The sequence below is a fragment of the Physeter macrocephalus genome, chromosome 8 (genome assembly GCF_002837175.3).
Source record: "Physeter macrocephalus isolate SW-GA chromosome 8, ASM283717v5, whole genome shotgun sequence".
Classification (NCBI taxonomy): domain Eukaryota; kingdom Metazoa; phylum Chordata; class Mammalia; order Artiodactyla; family Physeteridae; genus Physeter; species Physeter macrocephalus.
The window spans coordinates 19,356,041-19,371,378 of NC_041221.1; the positions used below are offsets into that span (position 1 = coordinate 19,356,041).

At 36.1% G+C, this 15,338-nt stretch overlaps 1 pseudogene; it reads left to right on the forward strand.

Moving 5' to 3' along the window:
• The first annotated feature begins 3,870 nt into the window (after nucleotides 1-3,870).
• On the forward strand, nucleotides 3,871-3,965 carry LOC112065591 (uncharacterized; annotated as a pseudogene).
• Nucleotides 3,966-15,338: the final 11,373 nt, after the last annotated feature.

The window sequence follows — 15,338 nt, forward strand, 5'->3', positions numbered from 1 at the left end:
GGAAACTGGGCACGTCTTCGTGTTTTAAACAGCGTAGTGCCTGGCATACATCACGAAATCAATCAATATTTATTGAATGACTACATAAATAGATCTCTTCTGTGAATTAATTTTGGATTATCCTGTTATACAATGTAACTCTTAATTTTGTTTGTATCCTATCTTAATTGTCTCATACATGTTTTTGGACCCAATAGAAATGTACATACTTGAAGATATCCCCTACAGTGCCTAACACATAATAAGATAGATAGAGAATCATCAGTATATACATTATTTTTTACCAAAGAGTAATTAAGATAGTTCTTTGTATAACTAGTACATGTTTTATGAAAGCTAAGACCCAGTATAACTGCCTCTCATTATAAGTAGACTGAAACTAGTCATTTTATTGATATATATATAGAGAGAAAAAGCGGGCATGAAAAGAGGGAAAAGGATAGAGAGAGAAGAAAAATAAGGAAGGAGAGAGAGAGAGAGCATTCTGCTAATGCTCATTTTAATTCCAGTTTTTTACTTGCAGTATGTCCTTTTCCTTATTTTTTAAAGATGAATTGGGTACCTGCTACACAATGCAGTATGCTAGATGTTATTCCCTCAGAAAGATTGGGCTAGTGGATAATCTTTCTTCTAAGAGTTTCAATTTATTTTATAGGAGAGACATGATAAATACTCAAATTTCTATTTTAGTTCTCAATCTTGAATTTATTGACACATTCTAAATTGTCCTAAAGTAGGACCTAGTTTCTTTTTCCCCCTTGCCTTTATTAAAGAATAACTTTCAAACACCCACATGAGTTATAGGCAAGTACTGAGGTGAACGCTGTATGGTGGTCTACTTAGAAAAATAGATTCAAAATGGTTTTGTGTGTCCTGTGAGGCTGGGAATGATAAAGAAAATCCCTGATTGGAAGATTGTATGTCTAGAGAAAGAAAAGATATTTGCTCAAGAATATAGAGATTCCTTTATTTGTTTTCTCTTATTTTCAAACCCACTGTGTATATTAAGCATTGCCTTAGAGACCCTTAACCTGTCAACATTATAAATGATTATTGAGTTTGCCTATCAAATATCCAGTGCTGATTGGCTCTTCTGAATAACTACACAGATTTGGAATTGTGGTAGAATTGACTGGAAACTGATACTTCCCAAATTGCCATCCCCAGAGCACCCAGGCTCTCACGGCTCATCTCAACCTGCTCTGATCTGGGCAGCCACCCTGGGAGAGGAAGGCACCCTCCTCTGTGTGGAGCCAGAAGAAGCAGCATCATTCTGGGTTCTCCTTGGCATTCTCTAACAGCTTGTGTAATTTGATGCATCACATTAGGTTAACTCATGCTTATGGATACAGCACACTAAATGACACTCCTGTGGCACTGGGATGGGGTGTCAAAAAGGCAGCTTTCTCTTCTCTCAGGGTCCTAGCTTGCTAATACGTCAAACCAGTTAGGAAAGTATCTCACGTGGTTTACCTGCTTTTGACCATCTTTTCTTGTTTGTCACAACACAGAATCATCCTGTTCTGTTTGAAAGCTTTACATACCTTTAACATTCTCCATGATTAATGATGCACCAATATTAATCATGCCTGTATCTCTGTTTATATCTGTTTCTATAGTGATATCTGTATCTATATCATCATCAATGCCTATCTACCCAGCTGCGCTGATTGTACTTAAATGTATGAATCCCATCTCAGCGCACATATTCAGGAGATTTTAAAATAATGTTGAAAGGAAATCGCCAGCTAGAAATATTGAGAAAAAAATATATAGGACACCTGTCACATTATTATGGTAAATGTACATTTTAAAATGTAGCCAAGTTTTCATCCACCTCCCATTCAAAGAGGAACCCTTCCTCACTGAACATGGTTTTTAGTCAGCATCTGTTTTCACTTTTCATTATCTCAGATTCTCTTTATATTTCATTTTTATTGGTTTGTTTAAATCCTTTGTATAAGTCCATTTAAATCAAAATAGGGCAGACTTGCTGGTATTTGCATTGCATGAAATTACAAGCAGGTGAGAGTTGAACAATTAATACTTCTTTTTTCTCAGTGGTGGTATGAGCAGTGCCAATTTAATGCTGTTTAAGCTTATTATCTAATTGCATGCTGTGCTAGCTTCAGAGATGGCATGACATGAAGGCCGACTTGTGCTGTGTTCCCTCCACAGTAGAATATTCAATTATTTGTTCTGACTCATGTAATTCCCTGTATTCCAAGCTTGTTAATGTCATTACAGAGCTGAAATAAAGTGATTACTCTTAATGAGTATTTATCCAATAGGTAATGCAATTCCTGCACCCTCCAGCTGACAGTGGACGATTATGGATTTTTCTCCTTAGCCCTCCACTCCCCCGACTCCAAAGGCACCCTCCCCCACCTCTTGACTTTCCTGTCAGGGAGGCAACATCGCACTGTGGCGTTCTGTGAAATACTGTCAGATGATGGGGAAAAAATATAAATCTTTTAAAAAAAAAGGAAAAGGAAAAATTTGTGAGTATTTATCCAATAGGTAATGCAATTCCTGCACCCTCCAGCTGACAGTGGACGATTATGGATTTTTCTCCTTAGCCCTCCACTCCCCCGACTCCAAAGGCACCCTCCCCCACCTCTTGACTTTCCTGTCAGGGAGGCAACATCGCACTGTGGCGTTCTGTGAAATACTGTCAGATGATGGGGAAAAAATATAAATCTTTTAAAAAAAAAAGGAAAAGGAAGAATTGCAACGTCCCCCGGCAGAGCTCCAGCTAATGACCACTGCTTCCACTTGCTGGCAGTGATGACAGCTTTCGCTAAATGATAATGGCATGCCTGCTGTTGAGTTTGCCCACTTATGTTATTTCTCTTGACATGGTTCTGGGGAAGGTCTAATTTTTTTGACATTTGACCATGCAAATTTGAGTCCTGATACATTATTCTGCATTTACATCCTCCCAGTGTTGCTGTTTAAAATGTGCTACAAGCTCCAGGAGCTCAGCTAATAAAGGCCACCGAATGAAAGAAAGTTAAATATGAATGCAAGAGGAGACCTAATGAAGGCCCGGCATGTACATCTCCGAGATGACCTTCTAGAGATGAACAAGTGGAAAATCCTTTTTTAAAGCACACAGTAAGGAATGTAACACCCACTTTTTTCCTAGAATATTTTTAAAGATTTTTAAATATATACCAATGGAGAGAAAAAAGACCCCATTATATTTTACATAGGGGTTTCTTACACTCAGCTTATAAGTTAGTGTATTATTAACCACTTTCAAGGTGGTGTTTGCTTCTCAAACTCTGAAACTCATGCTTCTGCAGGAAGCTTCCTTGACTCCTGAACCCAGGGATGTGCAGTCCCCAAATTTACTAAGCACTTTCATGTCATCAAATGCCACGCCTGTCCAATCTAAGAAAACCCTTCCATATCATGGATTTCTGTGGGTTTAGGAGCAAATCACATTTCAGACTACTTTTCTTTGCTCCTGACCAATTTGGAACTGACAATAAAAAAGAGGAAAATTTTTTAAATGGTCAATAATAGTAACTATACTACTAAGTTGACATAAGAACTACTAAAAATGAACTCCTAATCCTAGTAACAATAAAAGTACTCACAGATTGATATGCACATCAACATTAATATAGGTATTTCATAAAAATGCCCTTTTATTCTACCACATTAGCTAAAAGAAAAAATTCATTGCTTATGAATTTCCCATCTTTGTATTTTTATTTAGTAATAGTTCAGTTGGAATTTCTTCATACATTTTGAAGTGCTTTATTATACATAAGCTCTCTAGTGGCTAAATGTGTTAAAATAAATTATTTAATAAAGAGCAGTAATTAAGCTTTAAGTTTGATAATTATTAAGAATATTCCAGTGCTCACTTCTGCAGCACATACACTAAAATTGGAAGATTAGCATGGCCCCCGTGCAAAGAGGACATACAAATCTGTGATGTGTTCCATATTTTTATAACAAAAGAGAAGCAGACTCACAGATACAGAGAACAAACTAGTGGTTACCAGTGTGGAGAGGGAAGGGGGAAGGGGTAAGGAAGGGTAGGGGATTAAGAGGTACAAGTTACTCTGTATAAAATAATATTGTACACCAATAACTTATATAATATTGTACAGCAATTATACTTAAATAAAAGAAGAAAAGCAAGTAAAAAAAAGAATATTCCAGAAAACCCTCTTTGTAATTACTGAATAACCATCATTTTTATCTTTTTCTCTCTTCTTCTCTCCCACCCTTTCACCCTCCTATCTGTTCCCCCTTTCTTTCTTCCTTCCTTTCTCTTGTCTTTTATTTCTGAGCACCTACTATATTTTTAAGCATCTGTCTTATCTATCTGTCTATCTATCTATCTATGTCACAAGTTGAATGCCAAGGAGTTTACAAAAATAAATAAGACAACAAAATGGACTCTCTGATAATAAGAATCTTGCAATAGGAAGGAGTGATTAGGCAAATAAAGTAAGGTACTGAAAATACTTTGCTTTTATAGAAACATTCTTATTACCAAGAGGTTAAGTAACCTACTTGAGGTCAAAGTCAGAAAATGTAACTACCAACTTGATTTCTAGGAAAGAGCTATTTTCCTCGGAGGCTTCAGAAATGTGTATGCTCTCACCTCTAGTGCTGTACCTAAACTGTTAGTGTTGCCATTTTCTCCTTGCTTTAGTGTCCTGGGAAGCACCAGAGCAAGATTAGATCTGAACTCACTGCAGCAGCCTTGTGTTCCATTTTCTCCTGTTCCTGGGAGACATCCTCTCCCAGGTTATTCCCACGCACCATATTAACAACAATCACTGGTTCAAAAACTCCATGCAGGATCTGAGATATGGAATTAGGTGTATACCAAATGTAGAATCCTGACTCAAAGGAGGAAGTGGATAAAAGTACTTCTAAGAAGTCTTCCTATTACTTTTGGAGTTATGGACACATAGAGTGCATGAATGTGATCAGTATGCATTTTGTTTACTCACAAAAATATGAGACAGAATTTAGAATTCAGTTTTAAAGTTGCACTTCATATTTAATGTTTTTTAATGAATAGTAAATAAATAAAAGACAATTTAATAACAAGACATTTTTCCAACAAAATGAATAAAAAGAGGTTAAAAGTTGATTTTCCATTCTGGTGAAGGTGCATGAGATGATGCTGCTTGCACAGCACTTAGTATGTTGTCTTCTGGGAGATCAATTATGCAGACGTATATCAAAATCTCCCCTTCTCCTCTCATCGCCATCACACTTAGTTCTGATAAAGCTAAATGGACTATGCTTGTGCTCCATAAGGAAAGAGAGAAGGAAGGAGGAAGGAAGGAAGGAAGGATGGAAGGAAGGAAGAAAGGAAGGAAGGAAGGAAAGAAAACATAGGCAGAAAAAAAAATGTATGAGAGAACATCCCAGGGGCAGCTAATCATGTTTGAACTGTTTGGGAAGGTCTCTCTGAGGTGGTGACACTTGAACTATGTCTTGCATGGTCTGAAAAGGAAACAACCTTGCGAGGACCTGTAGTAGAGCTTTCCAGTTGGAGAAACAGCAAACACAAAGGCCCCGTGACAAGAACAAAAAACATGCTGATGCTGATGGTGATGTGAGTGGAGCCTGTTGAACAATTATACAACAGGACAAGAAAGAAGCAGGCAGGAGCCATGCTGAGGAGTTTGGATTTCACTCTAAGGGCAAAACTGAGCCACTGGAGGGATTTACCACTGATGGGCCCAGAGACACTTCATCCATCCCTGAAAGTTGGAGGGTGGAGGGGCAGCATGATGTGGGTCGACTGGTGTATTTAATGGTGGAAGTCAGTCTGGGTGCACCTATGTTCCCAAGTATAAGTGAGGAAAGATCATCAGCTGAGAGTAAGATATTTTATTAAAATGTTGAGAAGGAGGAAATTGTTGTTTAGGAGAGCAGGAGAGCAAACACACTAAAGTGTAATCAAAATTGGAAGAGATCTAAGAGCCAGTTTGAGAACTGTGGTCATGAATTTAAGGTAATACCAGTAAGTGTGGTTAAGTGATTTTCTCTAGACATGTATCGCTGCTTTTGAACATGGAGAATGGTTGGGTTTTTGAGGTTTCGGCTTCTACAGATGCGTGTGACCAAAAAAAGAAAATGTCAAGGAAAATAAAGGTGATTTTAAGAGGATGTGATAATGATATATCTCCGAGAATAGAGTTGAGAATATGATGGGGGGTGAAAATAAGAAAAACAGGTTGGGTCAATGAAAGGAGATCTTATTCATGGGGAAACTTCCTCAGTGTGATGATTTGCATAGGAAGATATGTAAATCAGAATGAGATATTTGAATCGAAATTTCAGAGGTGATGTGTTAGTGGGATTGACAAAGTCACGAATACTACTCTTAGAGGGAGTGGCTAAAGTGAGATGGATGAAAAGAGAAGATCACAAAATTCAGAGGCCCCGTGTATATAGGCAATTATTACAAATGTTGAATTCATCAAGGAATATGCCAGAAGTCAGGGTCAAGAGAAACACAGTAATTTAGGGATTTCATTTTTTAGTAAAATAAAGGGAGGTCACTGATTGGTGCCTAGTGATAGAATATATTCCAAAAGGAGCTGATTTCTAACAGCATTTACCTTTATACGTGTTGTACATGTGTATTGTAGAAAACTAGAAAATACGGACAAGCAAAATTAAACACGTAGAAAAGCCATTCCCTAAACATCCAGAGATCATCACTAACCTTTTAAATCTTCTTGTAACTAATCATCTAGGACTTTTCCTATGTACACACACACACACACACACACACACACACACACAGGTATTTTAATCAAAATAAGACCTTATAGTGCATGTTCTTGTTAAAGTTCTTGTTTTCTTTTTTCAGGGTTACTCTTTTAGCTTTCAAAACCCAGATTCTGTTTAAATTTTCCTAATTGAACTTAAAAGTGCTCTTTCAATCTAACTTGTCAGAATCTAGGACAAGCTTTACATTTGTTATTTCCCATTAGTCATTTCTTTAAAAAATATAGCAGAGCCCTTAAAAAATAATAAAAAACACTGATTATTAAAGAGGCTTAGCTTGGTGTCCCCCAGAAAGAGCCTCAAGTTTAATTTGTTTCTGCTTCTTCTTGGGGTCCAGTAATTTGATCTTCATTCCCTGTATTTCCATGAACTGGAAATTATATCTAAATGCTTGAAGTTGTGTTGTTTTTATAGGACAAAACATAGGCGTTGTTGAATTATTGAAGTTGAATCACATCAGGAGACATGTAATATTAATGTTAACCACTGAGTTACGATGATGATAGCTCTGTCCCTTCATTGTATAGTCTTCATTTGAGGGAGGGGGCATTACACAAATGCCCAGTGTATTAGTCTGTTCAAGCTAGCACAACAAAATACCATATACTGAGTGACCTAAACAATAGAAGTTTGTTTTTTCTAACAGTTCTGAGGCTAGAAGTCCAAGATCAAGGCTCTGGATGATTTGGTTTCTGGTGAGAACTCTCTTCCTGGCTTGCAGATGGCCCCCTTCTCACTGTGTCCTCACATGGTCCTTCCTTGGGGTGCAGAGAAAGCCAGAAAGAGAGACAGACAGCTTCTTATAAGGACAGTAGTCCTATCAGATCAGGGCCCCATCCTTACACCCTCACTTAATCTTAATTACTTCCTTAGAGGACCTATCTCCAAATACAAACACGCTAGAGGTTAGGGTTTCAGCATATGTGTTTGCAGGGAAGGTAGGGGTGGGCACAGTTCTGTCCATAGCAGGAAGTTACCCCTTATTCATTCACCCAAAGATTTTATCAAAAATCCATAATCACTTTCTCCAATCAGTACTTTAAACAGCACTTATGAAACAAATTTTTACTTCTGTCATTCTTTTCATATTTATTAGCTGGAACTTTTTAAACGACACTTCATGTCAAAAATATCACTGGTTTTCTAGGGGCAAGATAGGAATAAAGACCCTGACCTACTAGAGAATGGACTTGAGGACACGGGGAGGGGGAAGGGTGAGCTGGGACAAAGTGAGAGAGTGGCATGGACATATATACACTACCAAATGTAAAACTGATAGCTAGTGGGAAACAGCCACATAGCACAGGGAGATCAGCTCAGTGCTTTGTGACCACCTAGAGGGGTGGGATAGGAAGGGTGGGAGGGAGGGAGACGCAAGAGGGAAGAGATATGGGGATATTTGTGTATGTATACCTGATTCACTTTGTTATAAAGCAGAAACTAACACACCATTGTAAAGCAATTATACTCCAATAAAGATGTTAAAAAATAATAATAACAAAATAAAATGCAAGTGGCAAATAAAATATATATATATATCACTGGTTTTAATGAGAGATAAAGTTGCTCTGCCAGTAGAAACAGCATGTAAACAAGAGGAAACAATGCCATAATTTTCCACTCTTGTCATGCCATCCCTGTCATAAGTGTTCTGGTGTCACAACCAAGTCAAGGAGCCAATGATCGGCGTTCATTCTGGTGATACTCACGCCACCTCTGTGCTTCAATCTGGATCATTTGTATTTAGGCTGAGGAACTTCCTTTAGAGCTTCTAATAGTGCAGGTATGCTGGCAGAGTTGTTTGAGACATTTACATTTCTCTTTTAGTTTTGAAGGAAATCTGCTGGATGTAGAATAATAGTCTGGTAATTTCCCATTTCTTTTCCTTCACTACTTAAAAATCTTTTTCTCTTGTCTTCTGAGTTCCATTGCTTCTGTTCAGAAGTCAGCTGTCATTTTTATTATTATTTACTTGAAGGATATATATCATATATTTGTTTTGCTTGCTTTCAAGTTATCTCTTTATCTATGAGTTTTATGTTTAACTTTCATATGCCTAGATGAGGTTAATTTTCTTGTCATTCAACTTGGGTTCACTGAATTTCTTGACTCTGTGAGTTGATAGCTTTCATATAACTTAGAAATTTTTAATTATTTTAGGTTTCTTTGTTTTTAAATGTTGCTTGTTTTCCATTCTCTTTCTTCTCTCTGAGAACCTAAATACACATGTCCTATGTTTGTTGTTGGTTACCCATGTTTCTTTTATGTTCCTTAATTTTTAGTTAATTTTTAATCTCTACAATTTAATTTTAATATTCTCTACTGAATTATCTCCAAGTACACTGTGCTCTCTTTTACTGAATGTGGTGTACTCTCCACCCATCAATGAGTTATTTAGTTATGCATTTTGAAATAAAAAGTGTTTGCTAATTTTTATACAGTCTTATTATTATTAAATTATCTGTATATAAGTTTTGTTTTTTTATTACTGGATGTATTATCTTTATTATTATATATATATATTTTTTTGGTATAACCATTTTTTTCTCATTTGAAGATTAGGACCTGTAAATAATTTGATTTAAAGTGATTTGATAGTTATTAATACTGACACAGTACTTTCTTCTGTTTGACATTTTCTTTGTCAACTTGTTCCAAGTCTTTTTTTTCTTTTTCTTCCTCTTCCTCCTTTTTCTCCTTCTTCCTTTCTTTAGGAGTATGATATGCTTATTTCTGCTAATTTAGCTGGATTTTTAAGATCAAAAATGACTATATAGTTTTATAAGGATGTAATATTTGCATTTTATGTGTTTATTTAGTTTAATTTCTAACATCTATTTTATATGTATTAATTCTTTCTTTTTAAATATTTTCCTATTTTTTTTCTTTCCCATTTTTCTGGCAGGTTTTGGGTTCTCATCCATCCTTTATTTCCCTCCCCACAAACCCACACATTAATTGAGAAATATAATTATGGTTTTCTCCTAATGATAATGAAAAATCACTGATAATGATAATCCACTCCTCTAAGGGTAACCATTCAACTGATATTTCTTTCATAAGGTATAAAAAATAATAACCATATTCTCACACTGAGATATTTTTCTTGTCTGTTTACTCTTTATTCTTAGATGAAACCTTTGTAGTGGTTGTACTTTACTCTTCTTCTAATGTCACAGATATACCAACCTTGGCTTTCTGATAGTTTGGAATTTAGAATTCTGGGAATGTATCCTTATTTTTAAGAATATTATTACTGGAATTACAATCCCAAGTTGCATTCTTATTAATTGAGTTATATCAATATTTTACACAGTCTGTTTTCTCGTTACTATTTCTTTCACATTCAGTCTTGCTCTATCTTAATCTTTCCCCTGATTCAATATTTCTGGTTAAACTACTTCCTAAAAGAATTTGTTCATGAACATACTACTTTCTGAATCTTTTCATATCTTAAATATCAAAAGTTCTCTTAGTTCTCAATAGAAGACTGAATGATGGTATCACTTGATGGAGTATTGCTGAAAAACATTTATTTTCTAACAAAAACCACATACAATTTAAACTTTTCTAACTTCCACTATAGCAAACGACATGTCTGATAATATTTAAATCCTCTTTATTGTGAAAATGAATTATTTATTTAAAAAGTAACAATGATAAAAGCTTTGAGGTTTTATCTTTTTCATTCGCGTGTAGGGATCTCTTTAGAAAATGCATGTGTATTTCTTCACTAATATCTCATTGTAATCACAATGACTTCTTAATCAGAGAATAAAAGTTTCTTTTTGTCAACTCAGGCACTTTATATTATTATTATTTTCTTTCCATTTGTTCTTTTTTTTCTCTTTCTCTCTCTGGAAATCCTAGCATATTTTAAATTTTCATCACTTGTGCTGCCAGTACTTTAACTTTATACTAGTGACTTCAATTCTTTTTAACTTTTGCTTCATTTCATTGATAAATAGTTTCCATTTACTATTACAAAAATTTTAGTTATTTCTAGAAAATTGTGTGGCTGTCTCACAGATTTCAGAGTACCCTTGGCTGATGTCAGGACAGGGATAGTACCCACGTATGGCATGTCAGCCAGTGGTCAGCATGTAAAGAGCAGGTGAAAAAGATGAACAAATAGTAAAGTATGAAGCCAAGACTTAGTTATAATCGAAAAGAAAAGCAGATTTAGCCCAGCTCTCAAATCTCCTTGTAAGTGACATTTCCTCAGACAGGTTATCCTGATCCTCCAGTCCTCCTTAGGGACCTTGTTAACAATTTCACAACACAGTGTACATTCTTCCCTAGCACTTACTGTAACAGTTGTTGAAAAATTATTTGTGTGATGGTGGAATCTCTCCCCAGTGGACTGCAGCCTTCTTGAAATCAGTGCTAGTGTGCTGTCTAGCATTAAGTCCCCTGCCCCAAGCATAACAGACTCAAGATAAATATTTATTAAACGAATGAATTAGTGAGTACATGGATCGATGATATCATGTGATATTTGTCTTTCTCTGTCTGACGTAGTTCACTTAGTATGACAATCTCTAGGGCCATCCATGTTGCTGCAAATGGCATTATATCATTCTTTTTTAGGGCTGAGTAGTATTCTATTGTACATACCACATCTTCTTTATCCATTCCTCTGTCGATGGACATTCATGTTGCTTCCATGTTATAGCTATAGTAAATAGTGCTACTATGAATATTGGGGTGCATTTATCTTTTTGAATTACAGTTTTCTCCAGATATATACCAAGGAGTGGGATTGCTGGATCCTATGGCAATTCTAATTTAGCTTTTTATTCAAAGGAACTTATTTACAAAACAGAAATAGACTCACAGGCATAGAAAACAAACTTATGGGTACCAACGGGGAAAAGGGGAGAGATAAATTAGGAGCTTGTGATTAAAATATATACACTACCATATATAAAATAGGTAAACAACAAGAACCTACTGTATAGAAAAGGGACCTATACTCAATATCTTGTAATAACCTCTAAAGGAAAAGAATCATATATATATGTATAATATATATATATTTTTCACTTTGCTGTACATATGAAGCTAACACAACATTGTAAATCAACTATATTTCAAAAAAAGTTTTTTAATAAATGAATGGCTGATGACTATATCCAGTATAAGCAATCTGCTTGCCTCTATGGGAAGTTTTGTGTTTGGCTAGCAATTGAACTTCCTTCTCCCCAGATACAGACCTTCCTTTGCTCTTGACCAGGACCCTGACAGAAACCTCTGATGTCGGAGGTATCTAATGCCAATACCTTGGCCTGGGGACACTTCAGCAAATGTAGATCTGAACTTCCATAATTCTACATTCAAGGAAAATCCCAGGTGTGTTTGTTGGTGGGGGAGGAGATGTGTCACTAGATGGCTAACCTGCTATTCTGATGCACAATCTGAAAATTGTTGGGATATTACATTCTGTCTGATGAGCAGACACATTCTGTAAGTGTGTTCAAAAGGGATTGGATGAAGCATACCCCAGCTGGTAGGGGGCTCCTCGGGAAAATGCCCACACATCCTTGCTGGAGAAAGACCAGATCAATCAGTCATTCTGCAGTGTACATAACTACAGCTCAGATGGTCAGTCTTTCTCTGTGCAATAGAGCCATCAGATAGTGGGTTTGAACAACACAGTTTAAGTCAATAAGTTTTTACATTAATTTGCTCAAGAATGGAGGTGGAGACTCTAAAAATGTGGTATTCAGCAGAAATGTACATGAAAATTTAAGTGAGAAAGAATATTCTGTGTACAAATAAGGCTCCCTAAATACAAGGGTAGCAAAATAGGACCCTGGTGGGCATGTTTGAGGAACCACAGGAAGGGCCGGGTGGTGGAAGATGTGTAACTTATAACACACCTCTTTACTGTTTTGTTTTTTTTCCTATACACCTTTCCTAAGCTCCTAGACTTAGGAGATATACAGAGCTCCCTAGAGGATATTTCTAATCCCAGAGGGATTTGGGGCAGTTGTGATAGTGCTCCACTCCTCTATTGAAGCTTGAAGCTGAAAAGGTGAACAGAAACTAGTTACTCAATATTCAACATGGAAGATGTTTATGGTCCTCCCCCAAAGTATCTCCAGTGCCCGTAAAACCTGCCAGATGCAAATTCATAGTGGCAGGAGGTCTAGACTACTTGAGCTCCTTCTAATTGTAACAGAAGTAAATTTCATTTTAATGGCTATTGATTCATATTCAATCTTTGCTGAGTCCAGGACTGATCATGAAGTTGTCTGCACCCCCAGATCACTCTTTGCATAAGACTGAGAACCACAAAAGCTCAAGACATACCGAGAGGAGGGATTTCTAATAACTCCATAAAGAAACTTTTATAATGGCACAACATCCATCAAGTTGTCACCAATTTTATAGTTAACACAGAGTTTGAAAATCTCTTCAGTAAAATTTGAAATAAAAAATGTGGTTCTCAAAACATATTTCAATACATCAACATTCTTCAGGATTTCATCAATGGTTATTACAACTCTGTCTGCAACAGGGAAATCTGTTTAAGAATATGTCACTGCAGTGAATTCCTAGAAGTCCTGAAGACTGTGTGTGGCAGAAACTGGTTTGATGAAAGATTTTAGGAATGTATTAAGGTTAAATGAGTTATTTGTAAAATAAAATAAATAATGAATTATATAATTGTATAAATTACTTGTATAATAATAGTGCTTTTTATTATACAAATTATATTAAACAATAATATTGAGAGAAATGAAGTCCAGGTGGTCAGCAGCCATCGAAAATGGAATCATTTTAATGAGAAAAGGAACAGTAGAATTTCTGAGAAAATCAGAAAATATAAGTCTAAGTCAGTTCAGGATTTAAATTAAAAAGTAGAAAAATAACTCCTTACAATAACATAACTTCAGAAAAAGTATTAGACTGATCTCAAAATTTAACAATTTAAGTCTCTACTATTCAATATTTCCAAGCTGATCAAGAATATTGGATACAATGACTCTTACTTACATCACAATGCTCAGCAAAGACTCAGCACACATTTTATCTCCAGCAATGTGCCCGTACATCCAATGATATTTGTTCTGGAGTTCTTGGAATGTGGGGTGTTGGAGATCCACTACCTCGTGCCCCAGACCACTCTCCCTGAAAGGTATCTTTGAATCAGGAGACACACAGTGATTCACAGATTGTATAGTCAAGGGGTTTAACCAGAAACTACCAGAGATGAGATGTGAAAGTGATTTGGAGCACCACTTCTGGCGAATTCAAAGAGCAAAGCTCTGCTGCGGCCTGTGGAAGAGGTGGGAGTAGAACAAACTGTTGACAAAGCACTATTATAAAACCACAGAGACAGGGACTAGAATCTCCAGGTGGGGCAAAACTTCTCTTTGGACAGCAGAGCATATTGGATTCACTGAATTCATCTATAAACTGGACAGAGCACCAAGTGGTCAAGGAACACTATATTCATGCCGAGATGATTTACAGCCCAAAGGAGCTGTCAAGAGCTGGTAAATCCCACTTTTGGCAAGTTTGTTAACAGACCAAGCTTGAGCACCATGAGTAGACAAATGTAAGTGAACCAGAACTATTCTGACACATTTCATGTCAGGAAGGTTCCAGTGAGATAGACTTCAGAACAACTGGAAGATATAAGAGGAACAAATTTCCTAGAAAAGGCAGAGGATACTGAAATCATACAGCATAAGTATGAACCCACATTTGTAAAGTGCTCAATTCCACGTCACAGCCTGGGTTTTTGGCACTGCAGCTGTGCACTGGCCTGATTCATAAAGCACATCTCTCAACATCTTACAAAATCTCAGGTATTTAATTCACATATTATACAAGTTACTCCTTTAAAGTGTAAAATTCAATGGTTTTTAGTATATTCACAAAATTGGTAACCATCACCAGAATATGACTTCTTTCACTTAACATTATATTGTTAAGTTTCACTCATAATGTACCATGTATCAGGACTTCATTCTTTTCACTGTCAAATGAAATTCCATTGTATGCATGTGACACTTCTGTTTATCCACTCACCAGTTGATAGACACTTGGATTATTTCCGCTTTTTGGATACTTCAACTGTACTGCTATGTACATTTAAGTACAAGTTTCTTGTGTCCATATGTTGTCATCGCTCTCGGATAAATACCTAGAAGTAGAATTCCTGGGTATGATTAAGATTTTGAGGACCTGCCAAACTGTTTTGCTAAGTGGCATCACTACTTTGTATTCCCACAATCAAATTGAGAGTGTTAATATTTCTCTGTAGCCTCACCAACATATGTTATCATCTATCTTTTCATCATATCCATCAGAGTGAGTGTGAAGTGGTATTTCATGGTGATTTTATTTTATACTACTCTATTTAATGAGACATATCAACATAACATTCTTAAATTATTTTAAAATTGTTTTTTCTTTAATTCTTTGAACATATTTATGATAGCTTCATTGTAGTCTTTGCCTCCTAAGTCCAACATCTGCGCCCTCTCAAAGTCAGTATCTGTTGTAGACCTTTTGTTTTTGTTTTTTTTTCCTGTATGTATAGA